General features: G+C 36.7%; 1 pseudogene across 1 annotated transcript; it reads left to right on the top strand.

The window, feature by feature from the left end:
• Positions 1 to 16,629: 16,629 nt before the first annotated feature.
• On the top strand, positions 16,630 to 18,299 carry LOC145164831 (putative carboxylesterase 13 pseudogene; annotated as a pseudogene). The gene is made up of 2 exons (XR_013739877.1): positions 16,630 to 17,730; positions 17,822 to 18,299. The product of XR_013739877.1 is annotated as a putative carboxylesterase 13 pseudogene (transcript).
• Positions 18,300 to 20,475: the final 2,176 nt, after the last annotated feature.

Raw genomic sequence — 20,475 nt, 5'->3', positions numbered from 1 at the left:
TTTTTTTTTTTTGTATATTTTTTCTATATCGGTCCTCATATTTAACTTTTTTGTTTTTTTCCTACCCTCTATCTATTCGTCTCCGACTGTTTATCCGTATGAAAATAATCCAAAGTCAACTAAAGGAATCAACAATGACTCCTATTAATCTATAAACAAAAACGACACTCAAATCAAACGCACACGGCCCATGCGGAGCATGGGCAACATATCTAGTTATTATTATTATTATTATTATTATTATTATTATTATTATTATTAACTTATTATATATTTTTTAACACTTATTTATTACATAATTTTGTATTTAAAATAATATTAAATGTTTTTTATGACAATAATTTACTAATAATAGTTGATGATATGGTAATTGCAAAATATAACATGACTTAATGATTAACCAAAATTTATATCGTCGTACGAAAACGTATTATATGTGACTAAAGTCTTATGTACGAAACATACATAAAAATAAACACGAAAACGTATTTAAATTTTACGTCGAAATGTAAAGAAACTTTAATTTATAGCGTATATAATAATAAGCAAGTATTTTTTTTCTGTTAACGAACAGAAGTTCCAATAATATTAAACGCATTATATATGATCCGACTCATACATAGAAAACATAAAAAAAAATAGGCATGGAAACATAAAAAAGTTACGTCGAATCGTAGAAAAAAATCGAATTTATATATACTAGGGTAAACAATTTTTTTTGAAAATGGAGGTGTTAAAAGTGATATTTTACAATGTTCAAAGTCTAAGGGGTTACAATAACATTTTTAAAAGTAGAGGGGTGGAAAAATATCATTTTACAAAGTACAAAAAAATAAAGGGATGAAAATTGTCATTTTAAAAAGTAAAATAGTGCAAATTGTCGGTGGAAACATCCACCGACTTTGTCTTTTAATATATATTAAATTACCCCCGCTTTTCGCGGGGCGTAATTTAAAAATTTTCTATTAGACAATGACAATTTTTTTAGTTTTTAAACACATAGATCATTTTTGTTAAAAATATATATAAGGACCTTTTTTATAAATTACAAAGATAGTTTTTGTAATTTTTATTCTGCACAGGGATCAAACCTGCCAACATACAAAAGTCTTGTGGTATTTATGTAATTTTATAAAACATATGTATCATTCCTCTAAATATAATTTTGCACAACGACCTATTCCGCAAATTACAAGGATAATTCTTGTAATTAATTATATTTATAGGGACCTATTCATATCAAACCTACAAATATGCCAATATACGAAAGGTAAGTGGGTGAAAAATATTGTTGTTAAAATTTGAGGGGGGTAAAACTAACATTTTACAAGGTACGATATTGAAAAATGGCAATCGAAAAAACAACGAGGTGGGAAGTGCAAACGAACGAAAATGTAGGGATCAAATTTGCAACAAAACAATGTTTTGTGGCCAAAGTTTGAAATAAGAAAGTTTTATAACCAAAGTTTAAGGTAATTTGTGGCCAAAGTCTAAAATAACAAACTTTTGTAGCCAAAGTGTACTTAAAACTTTATTTTGTGGCTAAAGTGTAAAATAAGAAATTTTTGGACCAAAATTGCTAACATATATTTTTTTTGCCAAAATCCTAAACCAAAAAGATTTATTATTTCAACATTAGTTTCTTTTTATTATATATTATAATACTTATTATATGGTAATTGCAAATATAACATGCCATAGTTGAAAGTTTAGTAGTATTACAATGCTTGATCGTAAAATAGTTACCTTAGTTGAAAGTCCAGTAGTATTACATTACTGGATGGTAAAATAGTCAACATATATTGTTTTAAAAGGTTATTGACATAAAAGCACATGAAAGTTTCACTTTTTGGTTTAAATACCATTTAGTGTTGTTTTGTACCTGTTAAACCATTAACTTAGAAATTTACCTGTCTAAAACATCATTTTACTTAAAATTACTAGGTTGCCCTCACCACCAACGTGTCCACCCATTCCTCTCACAATCTTCCAAGGTCTCTACCAATTTAAAATCACCACTGTCCACCTCCCCCCACTTCCGCCACCATTAATAAAGCATTCAAGTTTTCGATTTCATTTGATATGTATTTGGATGATATTTGTGATGGCATGTTCTCTCAAATCGATTCAGTGAGTTAAAACGATTGGTGTTGTGAAGGCAATTAAAACCAACACAGTGTATGCATGTGTTTTCATTTTTCATTTTCTCTTTTAATTAATTCAAGAAGTTAAGTTACTGCAATTTAAGAATCCGCTTCTCCATTCCTGCATAAACTCAAAATCAATGAAAACCAACACAACGTATGTGTGTGTTTCCATTTTTCATCCTCTCATTTACTCTCACCCTGTCATTAAGAAAAGTTGAGCTATATAAGGAGTATATCTCCATTAAAAGAGGTAAAAAAAACCCGCCATCCATGATGAACATGAATTAGCGAAACCAGGAATGACAAATGTGACCATTCAAAATTCAAGAACAATGATGGTGTGTGGAGGGGGAGTTTTCCATTTCCTTATGCATGTCTATGCATTTCCATCAATCTGTCGATTATCAAGACTACTTGTAACGTTCCATTTATAAAACTTTTTTTTTCATTTTTAATAAGGTAAAATCATTGTTTCCACAAAACACAAGTCAAGAAAAACATAAGTATCAAATACAGTTATCCCAGAAATCAGAGTATCAAAACATACGAAAATTATGAAACTGCAGGTGGACGTGTACAATCAAGTCTTCGCATTCCCGCGATCATCTGAAGTACCTGAAGCACAGTAAATCAACATATATAACAACATGTAGCTTAGTAAGTTCCCCCAAAATAGCACATACAACATATATAACAAACATGTAGTTGTATTGGGTACGTAATAACCCCGGGTTCGTATTAACACCGAGTCCATATTGGCTCCGAGCATATCGACTCCATCGGGTCTGTATCAACCTCGAGTCCGTAATGAATCCAAGCCCAGATCGGCTCCAAGCGGAAGTGGTGCCGGTTATACTAATCGCAGTAACAAACAAGGGAACCAGCGAGTGTCGGTTAACAAAGACACCCCAGACTACAAGCCTAGGAACAAGAAACGAAAGTTATGGGATAAAAAGCGGAAAAAGTCGGCTCAAGGTTCTAACAAGAGACGACAGCCCGTGGGTACCCCTGCGGTCACAACAGCAGTCACAACATCTGGCACTTCATCTGCCACTACAACCTCCGTCAAACGATATGCTGGAAATCTCCCAAAGTGCGAAAAATACACCTACCACCACAACGGAGCCTGCCGAGAGTTACACTGTAGAAATTGTAACAGAAAGGGGCAGACTGCCCGTTTCTGTAGGGCGCCAGCACAACCAATCTCCTAAATAAAACATGTTTGTTTCAAGTGCGGCGAATTTGGACACTTCATGAAGGAATGTCCAACGAAGAGAAATGATGAAGGAATTCGCTTCTGCAGAACTCCGACTCAGCACATCACTTCAACCACCGATGCTAGTATAGTTCAGGTATGCCATGCATGTGGTGAAATGGGACATGCCAAGAAAGACTGCCCAACAGAGAGAGGTGACGGAGGAGAAGGAGGAATCTAACGACAAGACATAAGGGAACAATGAGCAACCCCACTTTTAAAAGTTTTGGTACATCTCCTAAATAGAATTACTTTAAAAAAATTTAATTTATATTTATATAAGATTAAAACTTGGGGAAAATTTAAAAGTAATTATAAAAGATATTAACTCATCTGAACAAGTCACGTCATTTATAAGAGAACTAAAGATTCGTACGGATGAGTTATGATGGCTTAGTATGTACATCAGGGTTGTGCGTAGCTAAGATTTTGCAGACTTAGAGTGAGTGATTCCGCCTTAATTCATGTTCCTTGTCTGGTTGTGGATTTAGGGCAGAGTTACTCAATCGACTGTCTTATTCATCTTAATTATACATAATTTGTATATGTCAGGCGATCATAGTGGTACCGAGGAGGATCGAAACATAAAGTACCGACACTAGTTATCAAAACACTTGCACTATTAGTACTCGCTCATCGCGGTACGATTTGTGGAAATGGTAATATCAAAGAGAAAACAGAAAGCACTGGAACGTTTAAACATAGTACATTGTCGAACACACTCAGGATACACCATCGAATAACAAACGTTTCTTTCAAATCGGCCTAACATTTGTTTCTGTAAAGAGTCTGTTGTTATCTTTCATCATGAATTGGTGTGGTCCTCACCATACTAAGTTCATATATTTCGAAATTTCATTGCCTTAACCGTCAAATCAACGAAACCCTCGTCATTTCATAATAACAACCCGACCCAGACCTCAGAATCGTCTACCTCGTATTCTAAACCCCGAAGTACTCATGCGAGGAGTACCTTGCCCTCCGAGACCTTAACACCGTATACTCAGCAAACCTTCCCGAAATACCACTCGTTCAGCAGATCAAGTTCAATCATAGAGGCTAAGGACGAATACATCCCACCTATCACTATTAAGTGTATACGCGAGGGTGGTATATAATTATGATTATGCAGATTTAGTATGTGTGTTTCCGCCCTATCTCCTGCTCCTTGTCTGGTTGTGGACCTGGGGCAGAGTCGCACATCCGACCGTCTTACTAATCTTAATTATATACAACTTGTATACACAAGGTAATGATAGATAGACCTGGTATGAATCCTATCATGGATATTAGAGCAAAGTTGCACAGGTCTACGAGTGGGTATTCTGCCAATCAGAGGAGTACAACCCCAGTAGTACTGCTAAGAAAGCTAATTTCGGGACAAAATTCCATCTAACGGGGCGATAATGTGACAACCCAGAAATTTTTGCCTTGTAAGTCCAGCCAATCAATCGAGAGTCAGACTCATTTCTGCTATCGTTTAGCACTGTTTCGGGTTTGTTTGAGTGTTCTAAGCCTTGTACATTTAAGTTTTGAGTTTAGGGATGAGTTAACTTGGGTTCTTCTTGTTGCACTCGAGCCAAACACTCTACCAAGAGGAGTGTACGGTCGCACACATGGGTGTACGGTCGTACACACAAGGTGGCCGTGAACCCATGCCCATATATAATCCGTCCCTACATTTTTCATTCATTTCTTCATCTTCCAAGTGAAGAAAGTCAATTCTCTCTCAACAATCATCAAAATTTTCACCTTGATCTTCATTTAAGTAAGTATTCCGTCCATTGATTAGTTGATACAATGCTTTATCCAGTGAAGATCCATGATTTCATCCAAGAAACATCATCAAACTCATGATCATCAAGAGTGTACGGCCATACACTCTATCTACGGCCGTACACCCTTGTTATCATAATCTAAGGCCTTAAACACTTACTAGGTACTTGTTATCCTTTAGAACTATTGAACCCTTGAATCCCTTTGAATTATGACCCAAAAATGCACCTATTTTGGAGTCTGTACGACCGTAGACACTTGGTGTGGCCATACCCACCTCAAGTCCTTCCAAAATTAAAGCTTGGTTCATCCACTTGTTGTGCAGTTGTCACACTAGCTTCCCCATGGATCAAACACCCCTTTTAGCATGTTTTTCCCATGAGTGTACGGCCGTACACTCCATGGCCGTACACCCCTTGGCCGTACACTCCCTTGCATGACCATAAACCCTCTTTAGTTAATCACATGTGATTGTAACACTTAGTTCAAGTGTTTCCTAGTCCCTAAGGGTGTTTTCTTGCATGTTAGTTGTGTAAAACACTAATTTCATACCTATATATATATGCCATTATATGTCTTTTAGGACTCGTTTGTGTCTCGGTGATTCATTCGTGGAACTTCTCAACCTTACGCGAATCTGCAATTGAATCACCCATATAAGGTGAGTTCATACCCCTATAATCAATCTTTTAAATGTTTTAAATGCTTTTAAGGGGGGGAATACAAGTTGAACACAATGATAATTGTGTAAATGTTTTGTGATAAACATCATTTTTTTAAGGATTGCTTATGTGTTTATAAGTGATCAAATCATTGCAAAAACTCTTTTAAAGTTATGTTACTTTATGGTTTATAAAACTCCATTTTTAAAGTACAATCATAACTTAGTAGATAAATGAGTCTTTATTTCAAGGTAGTAACAGTTCAAACCAAATACTAGTAAACTATAATATATATAGTTTAAGGATTTAGTTCATACTCTAACTAGTACAGGGAGGAGCATACTATAACTAATACAGGGAGGAGCATACTATAACTAGTACAGGGAGGAGCATAGTATAACTAGTACAGGGAGGAGCATACTATAACTAGTACAGGGAGGAGCATACTATAACTAGTACAGGGAGGAGCATACTATAACTAATACAGGGAGGAACATGCTATAACTATAACAGAAGAATGAATCATGAATTACACACTTATACTATATATTCCTAGTATCCTAAGAAGAGCTCATATCTTTAACTCATTGTTTATAACATATTAAGGTAATAACACATCATACCAGGTTTGCACTAACAAAGGTACAAATACAACGTACCAGGGTTAGCAAACAGGAGGTAATAACATATCATACCATGTTTGCAGTAACAAAGGTACAAATACAACGTACCAGGGTTAGCAAACACGAGGTAATAACACATCATACCAGGTTTGCACTAACAAATGTACAAATACAACGTACCATGGTTAGCAAACACGAGGTAATAACACATCATACCGGGTTTGCACTAACAAAGGTACGAATACCACGTACCAAGGTTAGGAAACACGAGGTAATAACACATCATATCGGGTTTGCACTAACAATGGTACGAATACTACGTACCAAGGTTAGCAAACACGAGGTAATAACACATCATACCGGGTTTGCACTAACAAAGGTACAAATACAACATACCAGGTTTAGCATACACGAGGTAACAATATATCAAATCGGAGTTATTTATAAAGGGTACATCTACAAAGTACCGAACAATAATAAATAAAACACATAAATATATACAAAACTCACAACAGTATCGACTGAGGCGTTAAGAGTACAGGATTTCATTACTTCTAGTAGTTGTCCAAATATTAGAACAACACCACATAACTTACTCGTAACATGAACATTCAGTTAGAAGGGGCCTATAATGCTAACTTTATGATTCCTCGGTAGATACATCAAGGATATATATTAATCGAGTCCAGTAGATAGTAGGATGTGTGCCTTCCTCTTCATTTCATATTCCTTGTTTGGTTGTGGGCTTAGAGCAGATGCACCCAGTCTACTATCTATTCGATCTTAGCTATATATATTCCGTATACACGAAGTAATCATAAGGAGTACCAGGTATGGGTCAGGTCATAGTATAAAAATTCAATACACCGTTTTCTAGTACAAAAACATACTTTCAGATAGAACATTGAGTAAACTAAACTAGAAACTTATCAGTGAAAGGTTTAATCCATTTTATTAAACCAATATAACTTAAAGGACCTTAAGTGGTTAATTCTATAAAACCTTAGTTATACATCAGGGTTATATATAATAAATATCCGATAGATAGTTGGATGTGTGATTTCCGCTTTACTTCTTGTTCCTTGTTTGGTTGTAGGCTTAGGGCAGATTCACACAATTAACTATCCATTCGATATTAGATTATATATAACTTGTATAAACTAAGTGATTATAGAAGGAACTATTGTGGTTACCATTATTACTAAAGGAAATAAGGGTTATTCTTAAAGAATGTTTTCTTCAAAAAATAAAGGAACTATTACAGTTAACTCCGTGAGTACCAAATGAATATACCAGGGTTATATACAGTAAAGATCTAACAAACAATGGGATGTGTGACTTCCGCCTCATTCCATGTTCCTTGTTTGGTTGGGGGCTTAGGGCAGATTCACACAATCAATTATTTGTTTGATCTGGATTCTATATAACTTATATCCATTTAGCATTCATAGAAAGGATTGTAGAGTCATTTTTACTTATCTTTCATCATATAAGAAGATATAGGATCTTCTGGAGGAACAGGCGAACTTTTCTAAAAGAACTTTCAATTTACTTTACATCACTAAAATACTTATGAACTCACCAGCTTAAATGCTGATCTACGCTTTCAAAATAACTTGTATTCTCAGGAAACCAGTAGACAGGTACGCGCACTGGGATTCAGAAGATGGAGCATAGTAGTTTCATGTCTTGTTTTGTTATTTACTTTTGTAATCTATCTTATGTGAACCACATACTTTGTAAACACTTTCATTCTAATGAAATGGTTGTTTGTTACTTTGATTACTATGATGCATGTCTTGTGATACTAAACATGACATCCTCTGCCCCCGAACATTTCCGTCGTTCCGGTTTGGGGGTGTGACAGTTACAGACTTCCGGAATGCCATGGATTTCTTTCGCTTCCTGACTTTCACTCTTATCGTGGTCTAAGTTAGGCGTGGTACCCCTTGCATAGGTTCTTTTGATCCTTGACGCAAGGTACAATTCGAAGGTTTGTGTGGGATTTATCATCATTGATAACAAGGGTTTTATTATTTGGTAAGTTAAATCGAGCAGCCTTTTCGTAACATATGGTATTGGTATGATGAGGATTTACTAAAACATGTAAATGGTTTCGTCGATTTCCCATTGTCAATCGGTATTAGTTCGATGTAGAAGGAATGTTCACTTAGAGTTAGGGTGCATCCTAGGTATGTGTTCTTGGTGGTTTAAGTTCTTTCCCCTAGTTATTTCCATCGGGAATATTTTGTGAGTGCTTGAGGTTTTTATTTGAGTATGCATTTTTACCTTGTGACTCACGAGTCTCCTCTCCCCATCCCTATTGTAAAGTATATATGCATATGAGTTATTTGTAGAGGGAACGTACCGGTAATCACGACGGGGTTCCTTGTAGTTTCCTCATGTTCCGTGGTTGGAAATCCTCCGACGCCGCTGACCTTTTTGCTTTTAGTCTTTGGGCACTCCCTCTTGCAATTCCCCGCCTCCCCACATCCGTAGCAAGCCCGGCTTACTCTAGCGGTTGCGGTTTGGGTGGTTTGTTGGGTGGGCGCCCTACAAAAACAGGCGGTATGCCCTTTCTTATTGCATTTGTTCCAATGCAATTTTCGGCAGTATCCATGGTGATGAAAGTTGCACCTGTTGCATTTTCGAAGGTTTCCAGCATATGGTCTTGTCGGCACTGAGGCAGTTGGGATAGCAGCGGCATGGGCTGCCACAGTTTCTTGTCTTTTGGCAGGCCCTTGAGTCGGTCAATACTTTTTCTTGTTCCACACCTTTCGCTTCTTGGGTAGTACACCTCCATCGACGTGGGAGTTCTCAGGTTTGTAATCTGGGGTGTCCTTGCAGGAACACACTCGTTGGTGTCCTTGGTTGTCACCATGATTGGAAACATTGGCACTATTCCCGTTTCCGTTGGTGTTGTGAGTGTTGAGTTGTGTCATAACGGCTGTTACGGTGGCTTGGAATGTAGCGGGGTCCATATGTAGAACTGGTGTTGAGCCGGTACGCTGGCTACTCCCGCATGATGGCATGATCTTGTCGTATGAAACGAGTTTGTAAGTAACTATGGTCGTTGCTAGTTGTATCTCATCCATACTTATATTTATGTCCATACAAATTACATGTTTTGCGGTACAATTCTCAAATGTTTTGACCAACATTATCGAAATGTACTTATGGTAGTAAGTAGTGCTAGGCGTTGTACGAACGTTAAGTTACCAAAATAGAACCTAGACGTTAAAGACATTAGGTTGGTTCGGGGCATACTAGCTTCGGAGGGTGCATCTCTCTTGATTTACTCCTGTTGGTTGCGATAAAGGACGCAATAAGTCTGACACATAGTGGAAGTAGCGCAGTCACCAACTCACTAGGCTATACTAGCTCATCATATACCTCGGTGACTCGCGTAGTGCCCTACCATCTCAAATATCTCACGAGTGGCCTTCTTCGTTCTTTGTTCTGCTACGACTGTCCTAACTTTAGTTGCGATTACTCTCTCCTCGAGATCCGAGTGTTTCTCCTAGTACTCCTTCATATACTATATTCGAGTACGTGCGTCAGTGGCCTCGGTAGCGGCCCCCAGCCCTTGATCCGTTTTGCCGCCACCCTGGTTCGATCTCTGAGGTGTGTGATTTGCTAAACCATGACAGGGATGGCCCTGTCTTCCGGTCCTCTATGACTGAGGTTATGGAAACCTCGCTCTATGCCGTATGAAGAACGCTGATGTTGCTACTTGCTCCACCTTCCCAGGTCCTCCGCTCAACGGGGCGTGGGTCCCTGATAGCCCAACGATGTGTGGGTACTCGGGCGATATAGGGAGGATTTATGACTTCAGACTCTGCGTCCGAGTCCTCCTCTTCTTCTCCCCCTTCCCCTAGATCATCTTTGGGTTCTTCTTCCATTACGTCCATGCGAGAATAGAGGTATGAGGAATATATGAAAGGCTTAAGTGTATGCCCCTGTAATGTTCTAAAATACGCCAATAGTATATTAAATTTTATGTTGGGTTCTAAAGTTTCCTGGTATTCAGGGTTGGTACGTTTTAGACTCGTTGTTCACCACGACTACCCCCAGAAACATGTTGATCATATCTCCCATGAATATAGTTGATCAGACTATATTTATCCCATATATGATTACATAACTATCTAGGTTTAATCGTAACGTCCAACCTATCTAAATACTTTTACATGGTTCTTATTACGACATTATTCTAGTATGTATACATGTATGTGTACTTTTATAAAAATACTTATATTTTAAAAGTATACTTTTAGTCAGAGTGTTTTATCCCCATTGTATTTATAGTTGTATATCTTAAATGGTTTGATATACATAGTTCACTATAAACAATGCTTTGATACCAATATGTCGCACCCCCAAACCAAAACGGCGGAAACATCTGGGGGCGTATGACTTCATGTACAGTATCATAACAATTGAATAATAGCAATAAAAGTATCTCAACCACTGTATTGAATATTTAATAGTTACATTGTACTCAATAACATCGTTTACATGATATCAAATGTGTATGACCAAAAATAAATAACGAGATGCGACGATGACCCATCCACCAAAACTCTTGTGTTACCTGTTTACTGGTTTCCTGAGAATACAAGTGATTTTGAAAAGTGTCAACAATTAAGTTGGTGAGTTCATAAGCGTTTTTTTTGTATGACAAGGTTTTGTAACTGTTTCGTGTAAATTGGTAATGTATACTTTCATAAAATCCGATATTTTCTTGAAAATGAACTGTAAGTCTTAATCCAAAGACTAAAAATGTAAGTAATGTTGTACTGAAAAGTCGTGTTATGAAGTTTTATAAAACTATTTGAATGTATGTTAACCTTGTTGTAAGTCTTAACCCAAGATGATAGTGTAGGTAATACTGTACTGGAAAGTAGTGTTTTTATTTGTATATAAAACTACTTGAATGTATGTTAACCTTGTTGTAAGTCTCAATCCAAGACTAAAATGTAAGTAATATTGTATTGGAAAGTAGTATTTTTATCTGTATATAAAACTACTTGGAGGTATGTCAATATTGTGGTAAGTCTTAACACGAGACTAAAATGTAAGTAATACTGTGCTGAAAAGTAGTATTTTTATCTGTATATAAAACTACTTGAGAGTATGTTAATCTCGTTGTAATTCTTAACCCAAGACTAAAATGTAAGTAATAAGGTATTGGAAAATAGTTTTTAGTATGATTTCTCATTTTGTGAAACTATTTGAGTGTACGCTAGCCCAGAAACTCAATTTTTTGTCAATACTCTAATGAGTTATTTATAACCATACTAATGCGACTGGTTGTCTGAACGACGCGCTTCGGACGTCGGAACTATTTACGACATTTGTCACCCCAGACCTGCCGGTCTAACTGTAGCTAACAGTTTAGGTGCGGGTTTGTCAATCCCATATAGATCTATACGCAAGTGTCACGCTCTCCCTCCCAGAGACTCTGGTTATAATGCTGGTCTTAGTTGTGTACTCTGGTAGGTATGATGAAGCATAAATTGTCACAAGTCTGTATCAACTGGTTTACGTCATTGTACTGAAAATCGTTTTCTTAAAAATGAAATAATTATACCTTTAAATAATTATAGGTTTCTTCTGAAATGGTAGTATAGTTTTGTAACTCCCAAACTATACCAATTATAGTTTACCATGTTTGTTTGTCAAGAACATTTATATGAACATTTATATAAATACATAATAAATATCTTGTCTAGTTTCAAAATATAAAGTTAACATCATATTTTTGGGTTGTAACCCACAAAATAGTGAAATAACTAGAATGTAATCATTTTTGTTAGAAAAGCTATATTTTAGTAAAAAGCTTCATAAACCTTGTAGTTTAACAAATCATAATTTTCCTTATGATTTTCATAACCTAGATCTTGTTTTTTTCTTGTTAGTTTTGCACTTGGAAACTAATATATCACGAATATTTGTACAAAAGCTAGTGACAACATATCTTATGCAAATAATATCTTATATTCAACATAAGGATGAAAACATGAAAGTATTTGTGTAAAATCTAGTGATAACTATATCTTATGCAAATAGTATCTTATATTTAACATAAAGATGAAAAGATGTAAGATTTTGTGTGATAAACAAAGTTTTACTTATATCCTCCCCCCCTAAAACATGAAAAACTTGAAAATGTGGGGGTATGAACTCACTTTGAGTAGATTTGTGGGTTGTTTGAAGAGATGATGTGAAGATTCCAAACTTAAATACTTGAATGGGGTTGATGAACTTCCTTGAGAGTATTGTTATCATAAGGGTTTTAACACATTTCAGTGTGTGTAAATAAGATGAAACTAACATAAAAATATACAGAATGCTAGGAATTCTCGAAAATACTTACCAAAAATCTAAGGATAATGCTTGGAGAATGTTGAACTAGAAGCTTGGACTTGGCTATTTGAGGGGAAATGGAATTAACAACAAGTGATAATGGAAATGGTGAAGTTTGTGGAAGGTGAATTCGGCCCTTATAAAGAGACTACAGATGATAGGATATTTACTTTGATAACTGTTGGTTAATTACTTGGATATCTGCTGGATATAAATTGCATGGGAAAAGATGAAAGCATCTAAATCATAAAGTGAACACTCCTATCTACTTTTCCAGCCGAAATCACTTTGTGAGGACTTCAAATTGGTGATTTCGGCCAAGCATGACCGAAATCACCTTGTATATCACCAAGGTCCATGTGATTTCGGTCCTAGCTCCTTCCTAGCTTGTGATTTCGGTCTTAGTGGGGTTCTAGGGTGGTGTTTTCGGTCTTAGGGTGTTCTAGGTGGGGGATTTCGGTCTTGTGTGGTCCTAAGCCAACCGAAATCTCAATGAGATAATTCATGCATCAAATCTTATTATATTGACTTGGCTTGACTCTTAAATGTTTAATTACGACATGACTTTCAAGGTATGTGTATATATATATATATATATATATATATATATATATATATACTTATGCAAACAATGCTCTTTTGGCTTTCAAAGGTTTATTACAACAAGGCTGCATTGTGAATTCACTTGCACACAAAATCTTTTAGACTTGTTTGACTCAAAATTTTTCCAGTTGTCACAAAATCCCTAATGAATCTCCTGTAGTAACCAGCCAATCCAAGGAAATTTTGAATCTCTGATAGGGACTTCAGAAACTCCCATTTAATAACCACCTCAATCTTGTTCGGGTCAACCAAGATACCGTTCTGGTTGACGAGGTTCCCCAGAAACTGAACCTTACGCAACTATAACTCACACTTAGAGAGCTTGGCGTACAACATATATAACAGCACATAGTTTTATCGGGTCCGTAACAACCCCGAGAACGTATCAACCTCGAGTTCATATTGACTCCGAGCCCAGATCGGCTCCATCGGGTCCATATCAACCCGATTCCATAATGACTCCGAGCCCAGATTGGCTCCATACATACAAAATACAAGCATAACAACTCACAAAGACAACATGCACAATCGACACCTAGTGTCCTATAGTATAGAGAGAAGACTAACCTCGTAGATAGAAGCTAAACACCACAGCTCTAACACAGTGAATACCGATACTATGAAACACCTAATCAACAGTAAGGAAGTACCCACTCAGTCTACACTCTAAAGCCTCTAAATTGACCAAAAGTCAACAATGTCCAAAAAGTCAACGGTCAAACTTAACCTCCGCTGATCTCCACGTTGTGGCGACCCATAGGCTACGTCGTGGCACTCCAAGACAAAACTGTCGAGCACCCTTCTCATTCGCCACGTCGTGGCAACCAAAATGCGACGTCGTGGGAACTGGTTCCATCAGCTAAATAGATTTAGCTCTTAACCTGTTAATCCATTCCTTCAAACTTTCCAAAACCCTTCATAAGGCCTAATACTTCACAAATATCGGTGCTTTTCAGTCTTGCATGTCCAATGCAAGTCTAATACTCAAACATAGGTCAAAATAAGAAATACCACCAAGGATCACATGTATGAAGCCCAAAATAGCAAGAAACTTCAGATCTGGAACATATGTCCAGTAAGGGACCTCAACAATCCATAAAGTTGCTAACTTTATGGATTTCAGGAATTCTACCTAACCCAACAAATTGAAAAGTATGCAAAAACTGGATCTAGCATGCTCATCATAAATCTTGAGTCTTGGATACTTACAATGGTCCAAAAGTAAACGAGAAGATGATGATGAGACTTGCAGCTAGACCAATGCTTCAAAAATGATTCCTTCTCCTTCAAAATACCAAAAGTTACCACACAAGCTAAGGTCTCCTATAATGGGGCTAGGGTTTGCATGGGGTAGTTTCTTAGAGGGTGGAGGCTACCAAATGAGACAACCCTAGGAGTTAGTGCCCTTAATTAGGGCACCAACCCCGCAAATTGGGGGTTTGGCCCAAAACAGTCCCTACGTCGTGTCCAACATAACGCCACGTCGTGGGAGACTTAAATGAAGTCGCGTTTGATCTGAGTCATGCCACGTCGTGGTGATGCTTTCACCACGTCGTGGCCATCCGGTTCACATAAAAATTAAATAAAGATTATACCTTGAAGACTCGGATATTACATCAACGAAATAAATTAGAACAAAAAAACAGGGGTTGGGGTGTAAAGATAATGAACGGGCTTCATATTTTCGTGTCCGGTAAAAATTGAAGAACATGGCAACTTCAGTTCCCGTCTCTCTAAAAATCATGTGAATCAAATAAAAGAGGATGATGAGTAGGTTAGAACCGATTTGCAGATGTGGGTTAAAGATTGAAGAACAAGGACCATAATTAAAAATTGATGAATAGGTTAGAACGATTGATCCGCATGTTTTGTGTGTGCATTCAATCTCCCTTAAAATAAAACGATTGCTTGACAGTACTCCTCCTTCATTTCTGCCTCCGATTTAAAGGTCTATGTGGGGTATGGTGTCCAAAACCATGAAAATATCGGCACCATGGTCCACTGTCAAACCTTGAAAAGTACATGACATTTCATTTTAATACTGCACTGCGTGGATCGTGATGGTGGTGGGAAGAGGTTTATAGTGCTGGTGGGGGAGATAAATGTTGGTTCTTCAATGTCAAAGTCCATGTGGATATGTCAATGTGGCTATGGAAACCTTTAACTATAAGAAGTCAATGTACCTCCACATCATCGATCTAACTGGAAAAGCTGGTAACTTTATATAAAATGATATTTTAAACATGTAAATTTTGAGTTTAATGGTCTAACAGTCCAAAAAAATTAAATGGTTTTTAAAGCCAATATTAAAACTTCCATGTCAATAACTTTTTTTAAAATTAATCATTTAATAATGGAAAACGTGTTATGATTTATTTTTACTAAACATCATGTGTTTATATTATAAAAATGCTTGTGATTATTATTTAATATTCAATAGTACTTATAAGAGTTTCATTTGTATCATGCAATGAAATTTATTTTGCGCAAATTTTACTTTTATACTAATCAACTACGTGTGAAACTCGTGTATTATACAGATTGATTTAAAAAAAGATTAAACATTAAAGTGTAACATAAAATATTTTTTAATATACAACTTTAAAATAAGAAATGAAGAAAACATATTTATCGCAATTTAATATCATATATATGATATTTAATACTTTATATATATAATTATGACTTTAATTTTAAAAATTGAAACAAACCAAAAATTGACAAGTGGATAATATTTATTTAAAAAATACCATAAAATGACAAGTGTCAAAACTCATAAAATATTGACACGTGGGAAAAAAAACTTTCATTTATTAAGAAGGATATTCATTATAAAATATACAGAGATTAATTTTGGCTCATAAAATTCAATTTCAATTACTTGAAGTGCAAATATCGTATAATTTAATTTATTTGGTAGATAAACGGTTTTATTTGATTACATGTTAAAAATGTAAATAGATTCTATTTTTTTATTTATATCATTATGTTAGACCAATTCCAATTCCAATTAGTAATCATTTATTAGAAATTTTGCTGGCCCCTCCATTTACTTTCTTCTGATTAATAGGTATTGCTTTCTAATTAGAAAAGCCTCCAATATTGAAACTTATCAACGCATCCACTGTTTTTAAAATGACTCTTCTGGGTTCGTAAACCCACCAATATTGAAAATAAATACCAACGCATCCACTGCTTTTTAAAACAACTTTTTTTTTTTTTTTTTTTTTTTGTCGTAAACCCGAATTTTCTCTCCTTTTCAACAAAGTATGGCATTCTCCTTCGCTCCATTGCCTTTATCTTACCCTGAAGAGATACAACATGACCTTTCCCCGTTTATACTTATCCATAAAAATGGCCGTATTGAACGTCTAGTCGGAGAAGAGATCACCCCTCCATCAACCGATTACACCACCGGAGTTCGCTCCAAAGATGTCCAAATCTCACCGGAAACAGGCCTCTCCGCTAGGATCTACTTGCCAGGAACTATTATCTCCCAAGAGCATAAACTCCCTGTCCTTATTTACTTCCACGGTGGTGGTTTCGTTTTCGGAACAGCCTTCAGTACTATGTTCCAGCCCTTCCATAACAGGCTTGCTTTGGAAGCACAAACCATCATCGTTTCTGTTGATTACAGAAGAGCCCCCGAACATCTCTATCCAACTCAATATGATGATTCTTGGGAAGCCATCAAATGGGTTGCTTCTCATGCAAATAGAAACGGTGCGGAGCCATGGCTTAATGACTATGCTGATTTTGAACGTCTCTTCTTTGGTGGGGAAAGTGCCGGTGGAAACATAGCTCACCAGATGGGGATGCGGATTGGGTTAGGAAAAGACTTGGATGCTTTTGGTGATCGAGTGAAGCTTTCTGGGATTCTTCTGATCGATCCACACTTCTGGGGAGAAACTCTAATTGGTGGTGAGGTGAATGCTGATGTTAAGGAAATAAATATCTTGGAAAAACTGTGGCGGGTGATGAACCCATCATTTAGCAGTTTGGATGACCCGTTGATAAACCCGGCAAAAGATCCGAATCTTTCGAAGTTAGGGTGTCGAAGGGTACTTGTTTCTGTGGCTGAAAAAGATTTGTTGAGGGATAGAGGATGGTATTATCATGATATTCTGGGGAATAGTGGATGGAACGGGCAAGTTGATATAATTGAAGCCAAAGGAGAGGGACATGTCTTCCATTTGTATCCACCTTTCCGTGAAAACGCTTTAACTTTGTTCAAGACTTTGTTTTCTTTCATCAATGGGGACAACTACATAGATGTACACAATAGTGGTTAAAACGTATGCTTTTCAATGTTTTTCATGCTAATAAAGAAATACTAAATACTAAATAAATTTCACATTACTATGAATAATTGTTTGTGTTTTCTAGGTTTCGTTTATCATGGACTTTGTATATATGCTCAAAATTTGCCTTTCGCATTGAGATCCCAAAGATCATCCGAAGTGGAGAGGCGTACATCTAATGGATGCTTAATCCAACTTCCAAATGGAACGAAGACATCTTAATCAATTAGAAGATGAGAGGTTTAACGTTGAAGAGCAAGACACCAAAGGAGAGGAAAGAAACTGACATCATAATCAACAACACAGGCAAGAACAACTGCTAAAGATTGTTTCTGTAGGATATCAGGCCCTTTCCTTGAACACCAAAACCAGGGGCGGAGCTTCAACATTTGATTCCGGGAGTGAAAATATAAGGGAGGGGGCCACAGCCAAAATTTTATATTTTTGGGCCAAAAATGTATAAAATGAAACTATAAGGACTGTTTCTAACCAAAATATCAGGGAGGGGGACAACCCCTAGCCCTAATAAAGCTCCGCTAATGACCAAAACAGTATACACATGTGGTTAATACGTGAGAAATACAAAGAAGAAAAGATACAATTATGACGGAATATGGCTCCACTTCTATTCATGAAACAAGAGGCTTTTATAGCCTACAAAACCTAACATGACTAAACAAGAATAGGCCCACGTTTTCCTGTTTTACAGCAATAAAACTAACAGTCAAAAACCACAAAATACTTGGTCCACATGACCCATTCAACCAATTGACCTACTACCTTTTATTTAATTCAAATACTAAACTAAAACTTTAACTAACCTGTCAAGATTAAACCCAATATTCACCCCCCTTAATCTTTACGATCATGACTTGTTTCTTTATCACCTCAATCACCTCAAAGTCTGTTCTTCCACATTCTCTTTCTTCATTGTGTACTTGCCACAAAAATCACAAAGTTTGCAGCCTATCACGTTCAGATACATACAAAGGAACACCCTTGCTACTTGCTTTCTTACTACATACTTTTCAAAGTTTCAAAACTTTGTTCGGTCAGTTTCTGTGAACCTGTGGTCTTACTTTTATTCTCAGACAACCCGCCGGTCTTTGTTGTCTCTTTCGGTTTCGAACTAATTTTACTCGGTCTAGATGTCGCCTGGTCTTTTGCGGATCCTCGGTCTTCGGTCTAGGTGCCACCCGGTCTTTGAAGCTTCTCCATTGCTGTGATTTTTGTTGCTACTTGCTATTTTCTTTTGTTTCTTGCTTGCTAACATACAACAGACTTGTTGTTGCTTCTGTCTTTCTTCTGATCACAAAGACCCAACACCAGGGGGTCCCTTTTCCTACTTCACTCTCTACAAAGAGTCTCTCTGTCTCTTTCTCTCTCTCTATCTCTCTCTATCTCTCTCTCTCTCTATGGGCAATAGAGGTGATCAGCTCAAACAATGATGGGCACCCTACATGATCTTCAACACACATCACCTAAAACCCTTTCCTTTTGAACCATGTATCGACATTCGCCACCATCAGGTATGCTCTTTGTATTGGTACTTAGTCTTTCGTTCTCAGGTAAGCAAGCAACTGGCCTCTTCTTTCTGTCTTTTTTTTTCTTCCAATTGTTGTCTTCTTTCTGATTTTTCTCATCAAAACCAGTGCCCTGCTTTTACTGCTCTCGCTTCCCTGCAGCCAAAGGCTCCTCCCTCCGAAAGTCGACTCTCAAACTATCCATATTCAACCTGCTCTGATATTGGTTCAGCCCCTTCTGCACCCTGTGAACAAATAACAAAAGAAGCAAACTTTGATGATGTACACGAGAAGAGAAACAGAAAAGAAAAACACATGGAAACTTTTTGTTTGCATTCAAAAAGATGCTTTATGAATCTAAAAGCAAAAGGGCTATAAGTAGCCTACAATTGACTCAAGGGAAACAAACAACCTAAAACCTAAAAGCTAGTCACTACTCCTAAAGAAAAGAACATTACAATGACCAAGTATGCCAACACGTTTTCTCATATTTGAACTTGGTCAAAGCTCTTTTATTGAAACATTAAATAAAATAAACCATAGACTAACTTTTACCCATACCCATAACCCAAATTGACTCACCCATGTCAAGATTACCCAACACTCACCCTCTTAATCTTGACGTTAACTGATTCCTCAAAGCAGTGTTGCTGGCTCATTATCATCTTAAATCAAATTAACTTCTTCTTCTTATATTTCTTTCTTTGGACACTTAGCTGCATAATGTCCATATTCTTGACAAGTATAGCATTTAATATCTCACTTATCTCGATACATACCTTGCGCCCTTCGATCCTCATAGCTTTGGAACCGGTCATCTCGACCTCTTCCTTGTCCAGATTGATCTTGATTAAAGTTACCACGCTTGGTTCTCACCTCCCAATCCTTTTTTGATAGTAAAAGCATTTTTTGACTTTGATCATTCTCATTTTCATCAAGAAGCTTGAGTCTCTCTTCATATGCCTTCAACCTCCCCACATCTTCCTCAAGTGACATATCATCTATCTCCGAGTATTGCTCGATAGATGCAATAATTTATAAGAATTTTTTAGGAACGGAATTTAGTAATTTTCTTACCACAATCTCATCTTCCAAACAAGACCCAAGACTCTTGAATTTTGTAGCAATCTCACTAAGTTTGTTTAAAAATTCATTAATCGTGTCGCCCTCTTTCATCTTCAACATCTCTAGCTCGGTTCTAAGTGTTTGTAGTCTT

This window comes from Lactuca virosa, chromosome 1 (genome assembly GCF_052849685.1).
Source record: "Lactuca virosa cultivar CGN04683 chromosome 1, Lactuca_virosa_CGN04683_v6, whole genome shotgun sequence".
Taxonomy (NCBI): Eukaryota; Viridiplantae; Streptophyta; class Magnoliopsida; order Asterales; family Asteraceae; genus Lactuca; species Lactuca virosa.
This window is presented reverse-complemented; position numbering and strand designations above follow the sequence as displayed.